The following is a 22,023-nucleotide window of genomic DNA, read 5'->3' on the forward strand; positions in this document are numbered from 1 at the left end:
CTCCCCCCCCCCCCCGCCTCCTTGGGGAAATATTTTGCCGCCTGAAGGGTACAGTTGCCGCAAGGCCGGGCAGAGAAGCAAAGACTGTTCCCATCGGAAGCAAAAGAAGGACCTGGAGCCCTTTGGCCCTCTCCCGACCGGCGGTGCAGCGAGAAATGGGCGTAGTCGAAACACGGGACCCGCAGCCAAGTTCATCCTCGATGACAACTAATTTCAGGGAGCGGGGGCTGTGGCAAAAGAGCTGCAGGGTCAGTCGATCCCACAATTCACAACTGGGTAAATTATGAACCACAGATTTTAATCCTATTAATTTTTAATCGTATCAAATTTAGCTATAACGTGGCCTTATCTACTTTTTTTCCCCCTGAGCTTGTTAAATTCGGGTCCCTAGTGATAGTGAGTTAAATGCATTCTGGACTGGATTTCGTATTGTGCAATTTGTGGCATGGACTCATTTTAAATGCCATAAAATATCATCCAATCAATTTCTGAGCCTTTCCTTTTTCTGTCAGGAAGAATTGGACAAAGCATAGCTAATGCTGCCTCTGGACGGCATAGGTAATACTGTCCTCTTGGACATCACTTGTTTGAGGTAATATAAAATCCTTCTTTTGGTCTCTAGACTGTAGAGCAGCCTTGCTCAATTGTGGCAACTTGAAGATGGAATTGAAGGGATTTGAAGTCCATACATCTTCAAACTTTCACCATTAAGAAAGATGGCTCTGGAGAAAGAGAGGCATGCAGAGGAAGCCAACTGCCACCCAGCCTGCTCATTCTCTTGTCACTCACTTGTCTGATAGCAAGGATGCTCGGTTCAATCATGCTGCTGAGAGAAAAAGTTCAGGCAAACAATTAAATGGTGATTCACTGTCCTTTAAGCCAGGGGTCCCCAAACCCTGGTCCGTGACGGCATGCCAGGAACTGGGCCATGCAAGCAAGCAAAGCCCCATCCGCGGGATGCAGGCAGCATGCAAAACCACAAACACCCAATCTGTGGAAAAACCTCTCCATGGAACTAGTCTCTGGTGCCCAAAAGGTGGGGAGCCACTGCTTTATGCCACATCTAACACATTGTTTCAAAAATGTGTTACTGGTATCACTTGTAAGTGCTGTAAAATGATAGGTTCTGTGGTTGAGATGCTTTCAAGTTTCAACAGTGCTTTTGTTGTTCTTTTCTTTACAACATATAATATTACCTAGCAAATGCTGGCAATAAAAGAGGAATATAAATAGGTCAATAAAAGAAGGAAAGCATGGCTAAAGATCGATTTAAGGTTTTCCGCAACTGCCCGTAGCTGTCGCCACATAGCTTTACTACAAAGGGATTCAGGAGTACTCAGAAGTTAGGTTTTTTAGATTTATTGGATTTATATGCCGCCCTTCTCCCAAGGACTCAGGGCAGCGTACAACATAAAAGAAAACACATATTACAAAAATTAAAAGGGACATTAAATAAAATATCCAAAAAAAAATTGATATTTACAATGAAAATTTTAAATTAAATTAAAATTAACAACCAAATTAATCCTATATTTTATTCTATTCAGGCCAGGCCGGAAAAGCCAACTTTTTAGAGCGCGTTGGAAGGTCTGGAGGTCGGGGATTATGCGAAGCTCCAGGGGCAGCTCATTCCAGAGGGAAGGCACTCCCATAGAGAAGACTCTCCCCCTGGGGTCGCTAGCCGACACTGTCTGGCCGACGGCACCCTGAGGAGGCCAACTCTCTGGGATTGCACTGGACAGTGGGAGGCTACTGGTGGCAGTAGGTGGTCTCGCAGGAAGCCATGGAGCGCTTTAAAGGTCATAATTAGTACCTTGAATCTCACCCGGAAGACAACCGGCAACCAATGCAGGCCGCCTAAAAGGGGTGTAACATAGGAGCACCTAGGTACCCCATGATAACCCGCGCAGCCGCATTCTGGACTAGTTGAAGCCTCCAGGTGCTTTTCAAGGGTAGCCCCATGTAGAGAGCATTACAGTAGTCCAGGCGAGAAAGGACGAAAGCATGAGTGACTGTGCACAGAGCATCCCGATCCAGAAAGGGGCGCAACTGACGTATCAGGCGAACCTGGTAAAAGGCCCCTCTGGTCACGGCCATCAAGTGTTCTTCTAAACTAGCATAGATTGCAGAAGGCTGCATGTGGGCTGACATGCACAGCACAAATCCCGACTGCATATTCTGTGGAGGTGCATGTCCTATGTGCTTCAGTGATGTACTTATAGCTGGTGAGGCAAAAAGAAAGAAAGTGGCTTTTGCCCCCCCCCCCCGCAGCAGCTATGTCCGAAATAGAGGCATCCTGCACCCCGCAGCTATGTCCGACCCAGACAAAAGCAGTGGGGCGCTTTCTTTTGGCTTTTGCCCGTCCCGCAGGGCAAACACTTCCACCTTGCAGGCGCCGAAACTGCAGTCCACCAGGAGTACGTCCTGCCCGCAGCAGAAGAGTGCCGGTTCCTGCCCAGGCTGGAGCGAGAGCCGCGGAGGCGAAAGGCGAAGAGGGGTGGGGTGTTCCAAGAGGTCCCCTCCCCTTTTTGCGCTCTGCAAGCCAGGCTCGCAGCGGCAAGAGGCTCATCTCTGCTTCTATCGCCCCCCCCCCCCCGCTCCAGAGAAGCCGGCCGTGGGCGAGTCTCCGCAGCCCTGGTTCCATCTCCAAGCAGCCCCAGGACGAAACGGGCCAGCCCCACTTCCCTCCACAGACTTTTCAGGAGCGGAGGACCCACGTTCTGCTCCTCCTTCCAAGCCCCGAGTGGCCAGCCTTGGCTTCATCCGCTTTCTCCCAGAGCTCCGGCAGGCCCACCGAGGAGGAGCCCGGACGAGGCTGGAGTGAGAGCCGCGGAGGTGAAAGGCTGACCACTCGGAGCTTGGAAGGGGGAGTGGAATGCCACCCACTACTCTCCCGCCTGCTCCCAGGGGCCAGTGGGAGCCCCCATGCAATGCCCACCTCAGCCGGGGCTACTGGGCTGCAGAAACATGGGGCGGGGGGTAATCCTGGCGGTACTGGCCGCTACCCGCCCAACTCTTTCTCACAGACACCGCCACGGCACGCATGCTGAGCTGCAGCAGTGGCGTGACAGCCCTGCTGGTGCTGCCTGGCTGCTCTCCGCGAGCCGGTACTCCTGCATTGTCTGGTGGGACCTCTTCACCGGGGAACTGCTGCACTGCTTCGCGCTGGACATGGGGCCCGTCACTCGCCTGGTCCTCTTGCTGGACAGCTGCAGGGTGAGTTGCGACGCCCGAGGTGGCTCCCTCGGAACTCAACCAGGCGGGCCGGCTTCTGCTTCACTCCAGGAGTTTTGGGGCGGGCTAGAGGGGGCTCCTGCCCTGAGCGCAAGCGCCCCCGAGGCCAGCCACCACATGCAGCTTTTCCCGACGTCCCTCTTGGGCCCGACCGAGGAAGTCTTCCTTGCCTTGTCCCGGGCAGCAGGGCTTTAAAGTGGCAGCAAGGCCCCGGTGGCAGGACTTCAAAGTCCCGGCGCCATCCGCCATAGAGGGGGACTGGGTCCCGCCAGGGCCTGAGCGGCCATGATTCCCCCCTCTCCAGCCAGCCAGCCCATTCCTCCCCCCGCCACTGCTGTGTCCAACAGGCCAGGCATCTCACGTTTATGGTGGACATAAATGCGAGATGCCTGGCTTATTGGACACAGCGGCGAGAACATCCCTGCTGCTGCCACGCTCCGCCACCGCCTTGCCCCCCGCCTCCTCCGACCCCACAATTCAATTACAATAATTTTGAATCCCCTCCCTCTGTCCGTCCGATCCACATACCTTTGCCAGCTGTGGATTTCAACTCTCCTCTTGTCCGCCTGCCATGATGAAAATGTAAAAAATTAAATTAAAAAACAACTTACTTAGGCAAGGCATGATTGGCTGCTCCCAGATCAGGAGGCAGGAGAATCACGTGCCTCCTTTGCATAAGGAATTTTTTGCCTTTTAACCCTTGCTTAACTCTGAGCAAGGGTTAAAAGGCGAAAAATTCCTTATGCAAAGGAGGCCCATAGTTCTCTCACCTCCCCCTACATTTAGCACTAAGCAGACTCAGAGTCACTGTGACTCTGGAGTCTGGCAGCAACTATCTTAGCCTTTTTAATTATTTTAAAAATTATTTTCTTTTCCTCATGACACTGTTGAGGCCCTGATGTGCTTATAGGTTGATCTGAGTTCCTGTTCTCTGTTTTGCTGTTTGAGTGCCCCCTAACCAGAATGTTACATTTGCAGAAAAATAAATGGAACATCTATGAAACTCTTCCTGAATGACAAATACACATGTTTGCTCAACCCTTAAATGGGCTTTCTGAATGCAAAAGATGTCCGGGTGTTATCAAAAACCAAAAGCCACATAAAATCAACAAACTGTTTAACATAATAGTTTCAAATACACAAAAAAAATAGTTTTATCTTTTCTCCTAGAAATCGCCAACTAACAAATGCTTTTTACTGGTGTGTTGTACTTAGGTACATTGTAATGACAACAATTTCAGCCTATGATCATGCTCTGATCTTGTTAAAGTGAAAAAAAAAAAACCCAAAGTTGCTGAATTAAGTAACTCTTTTATTCCTCTGGTTTTATATAATTTAATACTCTGTTTTGTAACAATAATGGTGCAATGTTACCATTCAATTATGCACAAACAAATGTCAAGTTTTATCGATCTATTAGTAACTTTCAGATATGCTTTTTGTATTATACCTAATAATGTGCATTATTCTTTTTAGAAGAGAATACTTTTGCTCAGGATTAAAGATCACACAGTATTCTATTTAAAATATGGATTAGAAAAACAGAGATTATCTTTTTTAATGACTAAACTGTCTGTATTGATTGGTTTTTTTATCACAATGGCAAGAGATAGAAAATTCAGAACTGAAAACTCAACTGAAAAAACCCTAAACTTTATCAAAAAAAACAAAACCAAAGGAATAAAAGTGATTTATCTGTTACTTATTGTCTATCGCTAGCAGGAAACAACTTTTCCTCTATAAGGTAATACTTAATAGGTTACACTGTGTTTTATATGTAACTTACTAGCAAAAATAATAATGTTTAACTAGAAAGTATTTAAATTGAATGATGGACTCAGTATTATGCTAGGGAAAACTATTTGTGGTAGCACCTGCAATCATCTATTAAATTCACTTACATTTAATTAATGACAGGAAGATCTGTTTCCTAATTACATTAGGGACACATAATAACCATCAAAATACCACTAACCACAGCAAGGTGCTTATTTAAAATATAAATTATTTAGATGCATGTACCATCCATGAAATAACTCGAATATATGCAAATTTCATTTCCAGTGATCACAGCCTATTTAGCAAGATATAAATAATTACTATCACTAATGAGCAACTAAATTACAATTTAGATATTTAAGTACAATGACAAACAAAGCAAATGGCTTACAAGAGCCAAATTCTATCCTGAATTGAACACTAACCTAAATTTACAAGCAAACATGTTTGTTAAATACAATGTACCCATCTTGATTAAAATGGAAAAATTAAGGCAATAGTACCCAATTTGCAACAGTTTAAGGGTCTGGAAAATCAATAATGCCTTAATATTAAGGCATTTAATATTTTCAGACAGAACATAAGAGTTTGGCCACATGTCTAAAATAATAAATACTACTTGGAACAGAAAAATCATTTTTCCTTCTTCCTGTACAGTTGCAAAACATGATGTTAAGCACATTGCAGAAAAAAATGGAAACTTGTCTGATCATGAGAGTCTATCAGGCTAGATTTTCCACTCCATATTTCTGGCTTAGAAAAGGTTAATTATTTTTAAACAAAGTGGGTTTTTTGGTAGATGCTTACTTTTGAACCTTCTGCTTCTCTTCGTCTTGACAATGTTTAGCTCAACCTGTTAACTGCTTTTTCTTCTTTTTTCTTCTGTGTGTGTATGTGTTTGTGGGTATGTAAAAGGGAGGAGAATTTATTGTTCTTTCTTTTCTTCCAACACTCAGGCAGGGTACATGTTAATGTTAAATTTAATTGACCACTTTTTCGTCTTTTTTGTTCACTATTTTTCTTTCTTTTTTTGTTGCTGTTAAATGTAGAATGTATGTTTTGTTTCATTTTGTTTGTTTTACTGTTCCGTATTTTATTTTTTTATGCTAAAACAATACATTTAAAATGAACTAAGAACAAATTCTGTGATGCCCATGGTCTGTTTCTATGTGATGGTAGATGTAACTATTTTGGGATGTGTGGAACAGTGTGTCCTCATATATACTTCCTCCTTAATCAGCTACTGTAGGGATATGAAAAACAGCCTAGAGAGAATATATTTGCAAATATTAACTTTTCCCTGTCCCTACTGGATGATAACATTATGGTGAATATTTCTAATGTTGTAAATATTTGTTTACATTGTATGCTACTCACAGATCCATTACAACGAACCAGTGTAGAAATGTTACAAATAAACAAACCAATGAATACAATGTAGTACATTTACCCCAATTTTTAATATATTGAGAAGTTCTAGAGTGCAATGCCTTCCCTAGAACAGGTTTCTTTTTAAGATCATCAATACCAACTTTAAATTCACATTATGCATTTACCCATAAAAGAGGCATTACAAAGAGTCCAGCAATAGAGGAAATCTATTATTTATTAGATCTCAAAGAGAACAAGCAAATAATCCTTGAACAGTTGTTCATTGTTTTCTCTCCAATGTCAATGTCAGTCAACAGAAAATATCAGCCCATACCACTACAAATGTACAGAGAAAGGGAAAATGTACAGAGCCAAGGTGGCGCAGTGGTTAAATGCAGCACTGCAGGCTACTGCTAGATCAGCAGTTCAGCGGTTCAAATCTCACCGGCTCAGGGTTGACTCAGCCTTCCATCCTTCCGAGGTGGGTAAAATGAGGACCCAGATTGTTGGGGGCAATATGCTGACTCTCTGTAAACCGCTTAGAGAGGGCTGAAAGCCCTATGAAGCGGTATATAAGTCTACTGCTATTGCTATAAGTCTACTATAGTTCTAATTGATATAAAATAGTACAAGGGGGAAAAAAACCCAGAGATGTTAAAAAGGTAGCTAAATTATTTCACACATTTTCAATCATATATTGATTAAAAAGCTAAAGTTCCCCTTAGAATGCTGTGAATATTTGTGTTTTTATTTAATGTTGAAGCACTGCAGTCATTCTACATGTTGTTCAATCATGCCCAACTCTCCACAATCCCATGGATCACAGCACTCCAGGCCCTCCTGTCCTCCACTGTCTCCCCAGGCCTGCCCAAACCCATGCCCACTACATTGACAACACTCTCTAACAATCTCATTCTCTGCTGTCCTTTTGCCTTCAATCTTTTCAACATCAGGCTCTTTTCCATTGAGTCCTCTCTTCTCATTCTCAAAGTATTTGAGCTTCAGCTTTAGAATCTATTCTTTCAAAGAACAGCCAGTGTTTAATTTCCTTTAGAATTGACTGATTTGATTTCCTTGCAGTCCAAGGGACTCCCAAAAGTCTTCTCTAACACCACAATTTGAAAGCATCAATTCTTCAATGCTCAGTTTTCCTTGTCCATTTTCACATACATTACTATTGGGAAAACTATCGCTTTGACTATATTTATGTCGGCAAGGTGATGTTTCTGCTTTTTAATATGTTGTCTAGGTTTGCCATAGCTTTCCTCCAAGGGGTAAGTATGTTTTAATTTCATGGCTGCAGTTGCTGTCTGCAGTGATCTTGGAGCCCAAGAAAGTAACATGTCACTACTTCCATTTCTTCTGTTTGCCACGGTGTGATGGGACCAGATGCTATGAACTTAGTTTTTTTTTTAATGTTGAGTTTTAAGCCAACTTTCACCCTTGTCATTCTACATAAATATCCTCAAGTCAAAAGTCATGCACAAAATACCCTGACCCACGGGTGTCAAACTTGTGCCGTCACACTGCCGTCATGTGATATATTGCAATGTTTTTTTCTTTCACGGAGCTGGAGTGGGCATGGCCTACATGTGACACATCCAGGCCGCAGGCCACCAGTTTGACAGCCCTGCCCTAACTGAAAGACTCCCGCCAAAATATATTTCATATTCCTGCTATCCACCAATGCCTTGTTCTGTCTTTGTTCACCAATATGATACATACATTTTCACATCATAATTTTCACTCCATACCATACTATAATTTTGTATAAACCAGTTGTAGTTTGTAATAGATTTTTTTTTATCATCCTCATTTTTGCCAGCCTCAAAATAAGCAGCCATGAATTGATAATGTATCTCTGAAGTTGATTGATAGGGGAATCTAAAAAATGATTGTTAAAGAGTTCTGTGCCTTGCTGCGGCCATGACAAAATCTGCTTCCACCTGCAGCCTGACATTCACTGATTTCCATCCCAAACAAGTTCTTGCTTGATGTCATCTGCATCCCAGTTGCTTGGAAGGAATACAGACAACCTGATTAGTGAATTTAATTATCTTAGATTTGAAGTCAGTCCTCATTCCCCCTTTTTTAACTGTCTGGTTTTTGTCTGCTTCTTTATGCAACATGTATTCTTCCTAAGTAATATAGCAGCAAAAGAGCAAGGTTAAGGGAAGGAATATTGCAAACTTTTCAAAAGAAGTAAATAAGCTAATCTGTCACATATCTTCGTTTTGACTGCAGCCTTCTTTTTTTTAAATGTGATAAAACAGAACGGAAGTTCATTGGATGTATCTTATGCAAACAGATAGAATAAAAGATCCAGGATTGTTCTGGGAAGGGACTACACATTTGTCAAAATGTGGCCAAATGTAGTTGGCAAAGATTTATACTACTATAGGGCTGGGAACTATAATTTGGTGAACTTTGGAGGAATGAGGAAGTGCCTTGCCAAAGTTTGGTGATAACAAATGAGGATAGGAATTTTATTTTTTGAGACCTTGGAAAGCTACCAGAAATGCAGAGTTATCCACAGGGAAGTCACAACCTCTCAGACATAAAAACAAGTTTTAAAAAACCAGACCTTGACTTTTTTGATCTTCCCAATACAGGTGAAAGTAAAAAAATTAGAGTATTGTGTAAAAGTTCATTTATTTCAGTAATGCAACTTAAAAGGTGAAACTAATATATGAAATAGACTCATTACATGCAAAGAAAGATAGTTCAAGCCATGATTTGTCATAATTGTGATGATTATGGCTTATAGCTCATGAAAACCCCAAATCCACAATCTCAGAAAATTAGAATATTATATGCAATCAATAAAACAGGGATTGTACATAGAACAATATCGGACCTCTGAAAAGTATAAGCATGCATATGTACTCAGTACTTGGTTTGGGCCCCTTTTGCAGCAATTACTGCCTCAGTGCGGGGTGACATGGAAGCTATCAGCCTGTGGCACTGCTGATGTGTTATGGAAGACCAGGATGCTTCAATAGTGGCCTTCAGCTCTTCTGCATTGTTCGGTCTCATGTCTCTCATCTTTCTCTTGGCAATGCCCCATAGATTCTCTATGGGGTTCAGGTCAGGCGAGTTTGCTTTTGGCAGTGTGGGCAGGTGCCAAGTCCTGCTTGAAAATGAAGTCAGCATCCCCATAAAGCTCGTCTGCAGAAGGAAGCATGAAGTGCTCCAAAATGTCCTGGTAGGCGGCTGTGTTGACCCTGGACTTAATGAAGCACAGTGGACCAACACCAGCAGATGACATGGCACACAAACTCTGGAAACTTCACACTGGACTTCAAGCATCTTGCAGTGTGTGCCTCTCCATTCTTCCTCCATACTCTGGATCCTTGGTTTCCAAATGAGATGCAAAGGTTGCTCTCATCAGAGAAGAGGACTTTGGACCACTGAGCAACAGACCAGGTCTGTTTTTCTTTAGCCCAGGTAAGACGCTTATGACATTGTTTGTTGTTCAGTAGCAGCTTGACAAGAAGAATACAATATTTGAAGCCCATGTCCAGGATTCGTCTGTGTGTGGTGGCTCTTGATGCACTGACTCCAGCCTCAGTCCACTCCTTGTGAAAGTCCCCAACACTTTTGAATGGCCTTTTCCTGACCAGGCTTCAGTCATCCCTGCTGCTTGTGCACCTTTTTCTTCCACACTTTTCCCTTCCACATAACTTTCTATTAATGTGCTTTGATACAGCACTTTGGGAACATCCAACTTCTTTTGCAATTACCTTTTGAGGCTTTCCCTCCTTATGGAGGGTTTCAATGATGGTTTTCTGCACAACTGTCAGGTCAGTAGTCTTTCCCATCATTGATTCCTACTGAACCAGACTGAAAGACCATTTAAAGGCTCAGGAACCCTTTGCAGATGTTATGGCTTAATTAGCTGATTAGAGTGGAACACTTTGAGCCTAGAATATTGCACCTTTTCACGATATTCTAATTTTCTGAGATTATGGATTTGGGGTTTTCATGAGCTGTAAGCCATAATCATCACAATTATGACAAATCACAGCTTGAACTATCTTGCTTTGCATGTAATGAGTCTATCTCATATATTAGTTTCACCTTTTAAGTTGCATTACTGAAATAAATGAACTTTTGCATGATATTCTAATTTTTCGAGTTCACCTGTATATCCCTGAAGAGATGACTTAATTCCCAGAAAACAAAAAAAATGCTACTGCATTATTAGCCTCCCTGATTTTAAATATATTAACAAGATTTGTTAAATTTTAAGGGATTATAAATTGCAACAAATCTACCACTTTTTTTTAAAGCAGGAACGATGATTTGGCAAATTACAGGATTAGTCTTCCAAGCTCAATCAGTAAAGAGTTTGTTAAAGGTTTGTATTGAAAATTGTGGGATGAACAGGGGAAGAAGCCAATTTTTAAAAGGTCAGTGTACACCATTGCTTCATATTAAATACTTAATGTCTTATAACAACAATATGATCTTTTTATACACAGCTTTTATAGATTTATACATTTTCAGATCAAAATTATGGATTAAACCATGGATGACCAGCATTTTTCTAACATGAGCCATTTTTGTTATAATTTTTATATAAATGATTTTATGATTTATTTGAATCATTTGAAACCTTAGTTGCAGCTTAGTCTATGCCAGTGCTTCTCAATCTTGATACTTTAAAATGGGTAGACCTTCAACGCTCATAATTCGCCGTCCAATATGTCTACAGTGCCTACCGTCCCTGTCTTATTGTCCCATTTATATGTACTGTTTTATGTGTTTATGGCTATGTTTTGCTTATTTTTAGCTATTTATTTGTGCTATTTTTCATGTGTTTATCATACTTGTTTCCTTGTATTTGTTGACAAATAAAAGAAAATAAACAAACATTTAAATTAACCAAGATGGTGTCTTTTTTTCCTCCAAGATTCTGGTGAATAGCACTGTGCTTAACTTCCTAAGTCCACCTCTCTCTAGTATTCATTACAATAATGAATACTAGCTGTAAATTGCCTTTCCACAACACTTCAACATTGCCATGTAGCATGATTTTAACATGGTTCAGGAACTCATTGTTATTTAAATTATCTGTATGTTTTCTAACAGAAAAGAGAGGATGGTTTAGGCTCTGTGCATCCAATCACAGCTGAAAATTATTGAGGCTTATCTTCCTAGAAACATCGTTCAAAGGATTATGCTATATATACAAACAACATCTATAGTATATGTGAATGAATAATTAACATCTAGATTTATAAATCTTAATATTGATCATATTATAATCATACGATCATAATGTTACAGATCTGTAACATTATAATTACGGATAGGTACCTGCTGTGCTTGTATCCTCTCCAGCCTGTACATGTTTTGGATTTTGGGTATGGAGTTTGGGCCCTCTGGTTGTTGCCTAGAATTAATTTATCTCTTCTGCTGGTTAAGAATGCAAAAATCATTATGTATTGGTAACACTGTAGGAAATCTTCCACCATACATTTCTATTTTTCTGCAGGATAACTTTCAATAATACACAGAATCAACAGTACTCTAGCAACATTCATAATAATGCAACAGCACACTATAGTCTTCTGAAACCTACTTGATTTGGATAAAAAAAGAAAAGAGACATAGCACAAATCAGTTTTTTCTGCAAAAGTGATGTTTATTTTGTGTTGGGGAAAAGAAGGAACCTCCCCATATCTTTTACTATTGTTAATCATCAACATTTATAATAATGCAACAATACATGTTAGATTTTTGAAATGTATGTGAATTTCAATAAAACACTGTAGATGTGTTACCTATATGGTCCTCTGTTCCATGGCTTGTACAAAATAGGGGTCCATAATCTGTTGACTCCATTGTGAATCTGTTAACACTGAAAAAGTTGCAAAGAACACATCAGCATCAGTATTTACCATCTTCAAAATGCAGGTCTTTTATTTTTCAAAAATCTGCAGGAATTTAAACTGTTGAATTTAACAGCACTCTGTAGCTAACAAGCAATGAATCTGCCCATAATCACAAGCTCTGACATATCTGAGCACTGTATATCTTCTCATTTCTACTCCTTTTTTAGCCGCTCTCCCAAATACACCTCTACAGAATTACAGTTCTGTCATTATCCGTTAACAAGTATCACTGATGTTTGTTGGATTGTAGATTTGCAGAGTTGTTATGGGTTTGTATGGGAATTTAATTCCCTGTTAAATTTTCCTGGCTTTGCTGGAGGGGTTAGAATAAATTTTATAAAGGTCATGCTTCAAAATGTGTATGTGCATTTGTGTTATCAGTTAAATTTGCAAACTTTGTGTTTTAACTTTGCAGACAGTAAAATGCTATCTGTGATTTCACTGTTTGAGGTTGTGCTGTTTAAACTGCCTAGGATTAAATCCTTTTTTTAAGAAAAGGGGGTTAAATGTCTGTGTATTTCAGGTTTAAGTATACAAACTATGCTTCTTTTTGCTTTACAAAAAATATGCAGGACTGTGTGTATTTTTATGTCTGCAGGTGTGCGTTTATAAAGTGCAAGCTGTTTTAACTTTAGAAAAGCATAGGGATCTTGTTCAGGGGTGGGATTCAGCCAGTTCGGACCAGTTTGGGTGAACTGAATGCTAATTTTACATCTGGTTTGCCCAACTGGTAGCTGAAAGGACTGGCTGGCCTCACCCACCACTCCCATCCCAGGAGTTTCCATGTGGCCCATTTTGGATGACAGGTAAGTGCAGGGACCATGCAGAGGCTCTGGGAGGAGGAAAAACAGGCCTCCCGGAAGTTCTAGAAGTCTGGGAATGGGCCCATTTCCAGCCTCTGAAGGCCTTTTTCATCCTCCCAGAGGCTCAAGAAAATGCTCCTGAGCCTGGGAAGGGTGAAAAATGGGCCTCCCAGAAGTCCAGAAACAGGCCCATTTCTGGCCTCCAAGGACCTTCAGAGGGCCTCCGTAGCCCAGGGGAGGCCGTTTTTGACCTCCTGGAGGCTGGAAGAAAGACTCTGGAGCTTGGGAAGGATGAAAATCGAGTCTCCTGGAAGTTTCGGAAGTTTGGAAATGGACCTGTTTCCTGTCTCCAGAGGCTCTCCAGAGCCCAGGGGAGGCTGTTTTCACCTTCCCAGAGGCTAAAGCAAAGCCTCCAGAGCCTGGGGAGGGAAAAAGATGGGCCTCCTGGAAGTCTGGAAACGGGCCCGTTTCAGGCCTCCAGAAGAGCTCCAGAGCCTTGAAGGCCATTTTTGCCCTCCCGGAGGCTGGACACTGGAGGAAAGTCTCTGAATCCCACTCCTGGTTCTGTTAATTATATGAAGGTGATTAGTCTGAACACATCATACCCAGTTAGGGTTATGACCTTGTGACTCCTGCATCGTGTAGGAATAAAGGTTATTCGTGTCATCCATGGGAGGAGGTTAATGTGTGCCATATCTGGAAGAGGGGTGATATGCACATCGCATCTGGTTAGGGTCATGACTTGATTACATCAGTGATTAAACCTACAGATATGCTACCATTGAGAAAAGTATATACTATTACTATCCCTCCACTCATATAAAGGTATGAGATAATATAACATTTGTGTCTCTCTGCTTTGAGAGTTTAAGGGAAGGTGGACTGCATATATTATTCTGAGATCTCCTGATTTCAAGGGATAAATCCAAGATATGAATTTGTTATTTATCTCTGAAAGTCTTTGAGTTCCAAAAAATGAGACTAGGACACAGAATATTGCTATGTGCCTTAATTTCATAAGGTGCTGTTGAATAATGGATCTTTCTGTTATGGATCTGTACTAGTATATAACTTTCTGTAAATTAACAGCCTTTTTGATGTTTAATTAGTTTTAATTAATATAACACTAGTGTAAACGCTGGATGTTTTGTAATATAGGCTTTTTTTCTTTGCATTTCACCATTTTAACAAGAGAATAATAATTTTTAAAAATTAAAAAGTTTACATCCCCATAAGCTATGAGATCTCTTTTTGGAATCACAATGAAAGCTTCAGATAGACCTTTACTATTCTCAATCTCACAGAAAGCTAGGCAAACAAATTGCTGCTTGTTAGAGGAAAGTTATCTATTTTGAATTGACAAATACCTGTCTACTCTGTTCTTCTGATAGTGGCATAAAGCACAGCTAAAAGTGAAATGATCTCTACATGCACACTATCTCAATGTAACTATTCTGGAAAGAAGTATGCACTGAGTTTTTGTATACTGAACATACTATGCACCTAAATGTTTCTATTTATGAGGAAAAAATAATTGAAGAATGGTTTTAGCTCATAAAAAATTCATAAAGGAAATAATACGTTGATTTCATCTATTGTTGAAGAGGGAACATTGTGGCAAGTCAAATTCCTGAAGGAGAACAACAAAAGAATTACATAAATTCTTTTTAAAAACTGACAGCCAATTTGTATGTCAGAACTATGCAGACTCTGAAGCAGATATATGAGGGTGTGTATGTGTATTTTGCCTACTGCAGTCCTCAAAACAGACAAATTAAAATTAGAGCAATCATTCTTCTCACAAGAGTCCCAAAACATTTGCAGAATGTTTGGAAAAGATCTAAACTTATGTATAGACTAAATGCTACATACGTAATTATTTTTTAAAAAATTCAGACAGAAAATGCAAAATGATGATAGGATTTTTTTGCCAAAATTTTTCTATATCCTTGATAGAGGGAAAGTGAGCCAGTTTGATGTCGAGTGGTTAAAGTGCTAGATCAGAAATCCATATCTATGGAGACATTTCACTTCTCATGCAAGAAGCTTCTTCAGTTCTGAACTGAAAAAGTTACTTGGATGAGAAGAGAAATGTCTTCAAGGAAAAACAAAGAAAGTCCAGTTGCCTTTTGAAAAAGCACCTTTGGAACTTGCTAAGAAAACTGCAGCTCACCCATCCTAAAAAAGAGGAAAAGTTCAATAAGCAGCATAGAACTCTGACGATGACTTTTGTGGGTTTCTTAGCCATTTATAGCCAAATTTGGTGCCCAAAATGTAGTGGCATTTGGAGGGGGATTTTCATGAAATGTAAACAATGTTTCCAGGTGAAACATAACCCAGAGACTGTATCCTTGTCATATATTATTTCATTTATGGTACAGCTAATGATCATGGATGCTCACCTTAGACTAAATACCAGTACAAGAGAGAAAACCACAAAAAGCAACTGGAACAAATCATGACTCTGAAACATACAAAAATGTCAATGGCCACCTTCAAGATTGCATTTCTATTACAAGCTGGGGGGAAAAACCCATCCGTAGACCAATCTATTCAAGCTAAATCTAGTAGGCAAAATATACTTGAACTATAATAAGTAATCATCATGTCCAGCTGCCCACTATTCATTGTAGAACACAATATCCAACAGAAAGACCTCAACTATAACATAGATGATATTAATTAGTATCCTTACAAGCAGAATTTAAAACCACAGGACAATAATGCCACAGATCGGAAGAATAAAGAATCAGAACCAATTCAAAGCAGAGGATGGAGCAACTCTCAGAAACCTAAAGAAGGACCAAACCATAACTTGTCCTCCTAGCAGACAAAGGCCAAACCATAGTTATCATGGTCAAACACAATACATACCAAAAGATAAAGAATTACTGGAAGACAAAGAAATCTACACCCTGTTAAATACCAATTCAATACAGAAATTTGATAACCTGATCAAGGAAACCCATAACAACCTGACAAAGAAAGATCAAATCCAAAAGAAAAACATGCTTCTTCCCATGCTCCCATGCTTCTGTGGAAGCCCCAAAATACATAAGCCCATATAGCTGTTCGCCCAATTATATCATTACCAAGGTTCTCAACATACAACATAGTGAAGACCTTACAAGAAGCTTGGACATCTCACAGAGGGAATATTTTATCAACTCCTTACTAGTGTCTCCAGAAAAACAAACAATAGAAGATGAGATTATGGTTTGCAGTATTCCATGTCATCCTTAGTTCTGAACTAGTGAAAGAATCCATAACAATAGTACTATACAACATACCAAATTTAGCTAACCAAGTGTTCCATTTTCAAAGTAACAAGCCAACTTCTAAAAAAGAGCTGTGTAGGAACATTATTCAGACGAAAGGAAATGCACTGCGACAACCCCCCCCCCCCAAAAAAAAACCAGAAAAAGGAAACAGATTGCCTTTACAATATCTTTGAATAAAATGGAACTCCCCAAAAGCAAAAACAAGGGTTAGAATTTTAATCAAATAATTGCCTGAAAGTTTGAGAAAGGGGTGTAAGAAGAGAGGGAAATGAAATAAATCAATTTCCAGTACCTGATGAATTTTATTCCCTCAAAACAAGCAAGAAAACCCACACATATTTTCAAAAATCTTCATTTGTTTCTAGGAGTTTAGCTTTAAGCTGTGTTAAATGAGATGTTACATACTGAAAAATCTCCCAGACAGTTGTTTATGACTTTTTAAATATAAATATAAATCTTGTTTCAAATCCTAAAGTTTCAGTTACACGTTTTTCTAGTGATGATGTATGTTCAATTTGATAAATATGGCTTATTGTGTGCAGATTCTTATTCATTTATCTTCACAAAATCTCCATGAGGCAGACTGATTCCTATTGTGGCATCACCGGAATGGACAGGAATCTGTGAGCCCTTGTGTGATGTGATCTCATTCACTTTGTGACATCAACTCCCCATGGGAATTGTGACCTTTGAATCCTCCCTATTCATATGTTATACCTCTTCAGGTGAATTAAGCAAAGCAATTTGAGATCTTTATGAAGGACACCTAATACTTGAGAAGGGTATCGTTGGGGAAAAAAAGAAGAAAAGGAAAGAAGGAAACGAAAAGTATGAAAAATTGCTTCCAGTTGTAATGTGTACCAGTAACAGGCAGTTGTCAGATAGATGCAATATAGCCAGATATTTTAGATCCTCTTCTCATAACCCATTGGCGCAGTTAGGAAAATATTTTTTTATAAAAAGGAAGTCCACAACTGAACTGATGAAATCACCATGTGTTCTGTTTTCTCCTTTGCCAAAAATCTAACGAGATGAATGTGTTTGCAGTTACTCAAATACATAGCTTTCTTTGAATTAATAATAATTCATTTATAGTTTGCAGTTCCAACTGAACCATGTTTTTCTTATTCAATCATAGATCTGAGTATTCTATCTAGTATAATTCCAATTTATCATCATATATGCATTTTTGTACATATCAATTATCTGTAGACATATTGTATACTTTGCTTATAACCCACTCATCCTCTTGAATTCATAAAGCATGTAATGTTGTTTGGTTATAGGTAATTATGTCCCTAATTACGTGGCTGGACTCATAAATTGTATTAATCCATAAAATGGTTCATTTGGATTTTGCTTAGTGCCCAATGTGAATCCAACCTTGGTTTATTGCAGGTGACCCCAACTTTTTGCAGCTGGAGTATACCTGAACCTTTCAAAATACTGTATGTGCTCTCACATAAAAGTGTGGGAGGAGAGGATTTCCCATTGTCTAAATGACCATAATAAGCAACATAATTAGACACAGAACACTGCTTTACCAGAATGCTGACTGCCATCTGATCTAGCCTCCTTATGACAACAAACTGGTTACTATCCATGCCAGATTTGCAAATAAATGAGTTCTGAATCCTAAAAAAAGAGCTGCATGAATTTTGATATTCATTTAACATTAGCAATATGCCAAGTGCATAACTAATAGTTTCTGTGGCACAATGTTGACCTTTATGATTAGAAATCATGTTTAGTGACACAATGAGAAACCAGCATTTTATAAAGAATGGTCACTTCAGATCAACATTCTAGTTTGCAAACTACTACTGCTACAGAACAGTGGACTATCTCTGGCAGTGAAGACGTTTGCTGGCTATTAATAAAAAATGTCCTAAATGGGATTTGTCAATGATAAAATGATTTTCTGCATAAATGACTTATCAGTATAATTAGGATGAAACCAGTATCATGCAACCTTTCCAAAGAGGAAAGATCATGCAGTTGACAAATTTCAGTCTACTTCCCAAACTTCGGGTTTATGTGAAAATTTAAAAAACATCATGCACAATATCATCATAGCTAAACAGCAGTAACAAAAATGATTAGTCATGACCTAAGAATCTGAACATAAGGCCAAACATTTAATTGAGCCCACTATTTGCTCTCGGATTACAGCCCAAATTATTTTTACCTCACAAAGTAAACACCTTAGAGAATAACCTTGTTGTTTTAGGACAGGATGCATGTCTTTTTCAGGTAGGTATTGCTCACTTTTGTTTGAAGACTTTAACTGGCTTGGTTCCTGTTTTTTTGCACAAGTTCATCTTTACCTGTGTGAAACTTTTGGTAAGATGCAGTGCACCCTAGAGGTACATGACTGGCAACCAGCAATGGGTCTTTTGCTGTGTTGGTTCTTATGATGAGAAATGTTGTATTTCTTGAGAGCCTCTGAATCTTGATAATCAACTAATTCTGTTTGCTTCTTCCTTAAATGAACTTTATGTTAATGGGTTTTATTTATTTATTTATTATTTCTTACACTTATACCCTGTTTGCTCCAATAGTGTCAGCAGGTGGTAATGCCCAGCTGACCGTCTGGCTTCAGAAGCAGAGAACAGGCAATGTGCCAGAAGGGAGTAATGGCAAGCTACCTCTATATAGCTGGCAATAAAGCAGCCTAATTTTGTTGCACTCAGCTATATTTTATCTTTTTCTATGCTTTTTTTCTCTAAGGAGCTTGAAGCAGCATACATGAGTTATTACTCATTTTATCTTTACTGGAGAATTCTGTAAAAAAGATTGGACTGAAAAGTTTTCTCTCTTGAAATGTCTCAACTTTTAAAAGAATCTGGTTTTAATGGATATACTTAAATGAAGGTGAAATTTAATTATTCTGTTTTAATATATTTTTCAATATTTATAATCTTTATGTCTTTGTTAACTGGTTCAAGTAACCCTTTTGTTGGAAATAAAGTGAGATATTTTTAAAATATAAAGAAAATGAAAGTTTTTGTATGTAAAATAAAATAAGCTACATAAGAGTAACTCTGACATTTTCTACAGCTTGAAGGGAAAGGGAATTTAATGCTATAAACAGCATGTGCATCCTGTTTCATTTTTTAAATGAGAGAATATTTGATGAAAAGTGTAACTTGCCAGCTGGGTATTTCCCCATTATTATGGCCTACAATTCACATATTTCCCATTCAGTAAAGCCATTACTCATGTTACTGGAAATTTACTGAACTTTCAAGCACATCTGGAGTTTAGCATATCCACTAGGAAGAACTGCAATTCAAAATACTATGTGCATCAGACTGAAGGAAGCTCAGCTAAAGAATTTCACTACAACCTTTAGAAATAACGTACATGCAGAATTCTCAGGCTTGTTGAAGTTAGTAAAGATTTCTTAGAATTTTGGCAAAGCAGCCAACTATAACAGATAATTTAGTTTCAAATGGTCTGGCAAAAAGTAAAAATGTAAAGACAATCCTAAAAGACATTTGTTTAAACACTCATGGGTATGGAATTGCATTTTAATTGACTTTTAGAAGACCGTTATATACCTCTTTGCTCAAAAAAGCAAACTGAAGCATTGCGTAGCTGTGGCAGCAATATGCAAATTTTTCTCGTTACCAAAATTGAAAAGGTAAAAACATTACTGGGATCTGAGCAAAATCAATCCAACACAGCCATTTGTTTCCTGAAGTGTTTTGCTATATGATTTGTTTTAGCTAAAATGTTAGAGAAGGCTATACTGTTTAGGTGATGTTATAAAATGTAAGGTGGACAAATCCCTGAGCCAAAGATCATTCCGGTACGGTGCTCTGGAGGGCCCACCTGCCCGCCCAAGCTCCTTACCTGTGCTTTAAGCCTTTGGTGCTTTTGCATATGCGCATGGAGCCTGTGAAATGCTCCACCGAGCAGCTGAGTGTCACGGAGGCTTGCGGAAGCATCGCAGGCAAGTACGATGCATGCGCGTCCTGCTCACATGTGCACACGGACATGTGCACTTGCACTACGGGCATCCATGTGGGTGACGCTGGGGCCGTTCCAACCATACCGGTTGGAACAGAATCCAGAACCCACTACTGCACCAGTGCCATATTCAGTCCTGCTAGAAGTGAGAATTTGCAGGGCTACTTGCATCTGAGAAGGTTTGGGTTACCCTGGACTCCTAGCTCTTGATGAAGAGGTCTGGCCAAGAAGGCCTTTGCACCGCTTCATCTGGCATGTGAGTTGTATTGTCTCTTAGATCAGTATGCCTTTATACAATCACTCATGCTCTAATCACCTCCCAGCTTGACTATTATAACACAGTATTCCACTTGGAGTTAGTCTTGAAGACCACAGAAGGTTTAATTGATCTAGAGTTCAGCTGCAACAGTAGATGTGATACCTTTCCTTCATAAGCTGCATTTGTTATGCTAAATGTGATTTAAGGTGCTGGTTATAACAATAAAGCCATTAAATGTCAAATGGCCTGGTTAGGGACTGCTTATTTGAGGGACTGCTTATTTCCTCGAGTGTAAGGCCAACTGGGTTAATACTATATCTTTATACTTTTGTTCCTTTCATTTGTAAGAATAGTATTGGTGACAAAGTGATTTGGATTGTTTCTTCTTTTTACAAGTCACCACTATATAGTTTCCCATTCAGTGGTGGGATTCCAAATCTTTTCCTACTGGTTCTATGAGAGTGTGCTTTGCACACACATGCACCTAATGCACACTTTGCATGTGCGCAGCACTCAAAAACCACCCTCAGAGTTAGCGTTAGTGAGCTGAGCTGCTGTTTAGCTCAGCTGAGGTGCAGCAATCCGCTCTGCCGTGCAAATCAGCTGAGCTAAAAAAAACAAGGTAATATAGGACAGGGAACAGTGAGGGCAGAAGGGAGGGGCCAACCAAAGGTGGTATTTGCCGGTTCTCTGAACTACTCAAAGGTTCTGCTACCGGTTCACTAGAACCTATCCGAACTGGCTGAACACCACGTCTGTTCCCATTAGAATAATAAAATTAAGGGGCACATAGCAGCTTTTAAAGGCAAGCTTGCTTGATTGTGAATAGGAGAGATATCTATTCCTCCAGCATTTAGAGATGTTCAAGGGTTTGCTGTTATACTCTTCCATCATTTAGGCAGAAGTAGTGATTGGCCCATGTTTATCTCAACCAAATCCTTCCCTTTGAAAGCTAGTGTTAATAAATCAATTGCAGGTTGATTTCAGACTGTCTTGGAGGAACTGGGGAAATGACATCCATGAAGGCCCAGAAGTTAAAATACACTATATGTCTAATGGGTTATTCTAACATTTCACAAAAGGGATGCCTCTGTGAGGAGAGATTTGAGAACATTAGAGAAAGGGGACCTTTAAAGAAAGGGAACTCTGGGATTAATTTCAACATCCTAAATTTGCTTATTTTGAGACCCTGGGTTGAAAAAGGAATCAATTTTTTAGATACATTGATTGTAGAAGATTATTTTAATAATTACCAGTGGAACCTGTGTCCCCAAAAAAGTTCTACTATGATATAGCCCTGTGATGGTGAACCTATGGCACGTGTGCCCCAGGTGGCACACGGAGCCATTTGTCAGGGCACGCGAGGCTTGCCCTGTCAGCTGACTTTGGCCTTCTTTTGAGGCCATTTTTCACCCTCCAGA

This window comes from Thamnophis sirtalis, unplaced genomic scaffold (genome assembly GCF_051295495.1).
Source record: "Thamnophis sirtalis isolate CommonGarterSnake01/CBP01778 unplaced genomic scaffold, rThaSir2_p1.2 scaffold_10, whole genome shotgun sequence".
Lineage (NCBI taxonomy): Eukaryota > Metazoa > Chordata > Lepidosauria > Squamata > Natricidae > Thamnophis > Thamnophis sirtalis.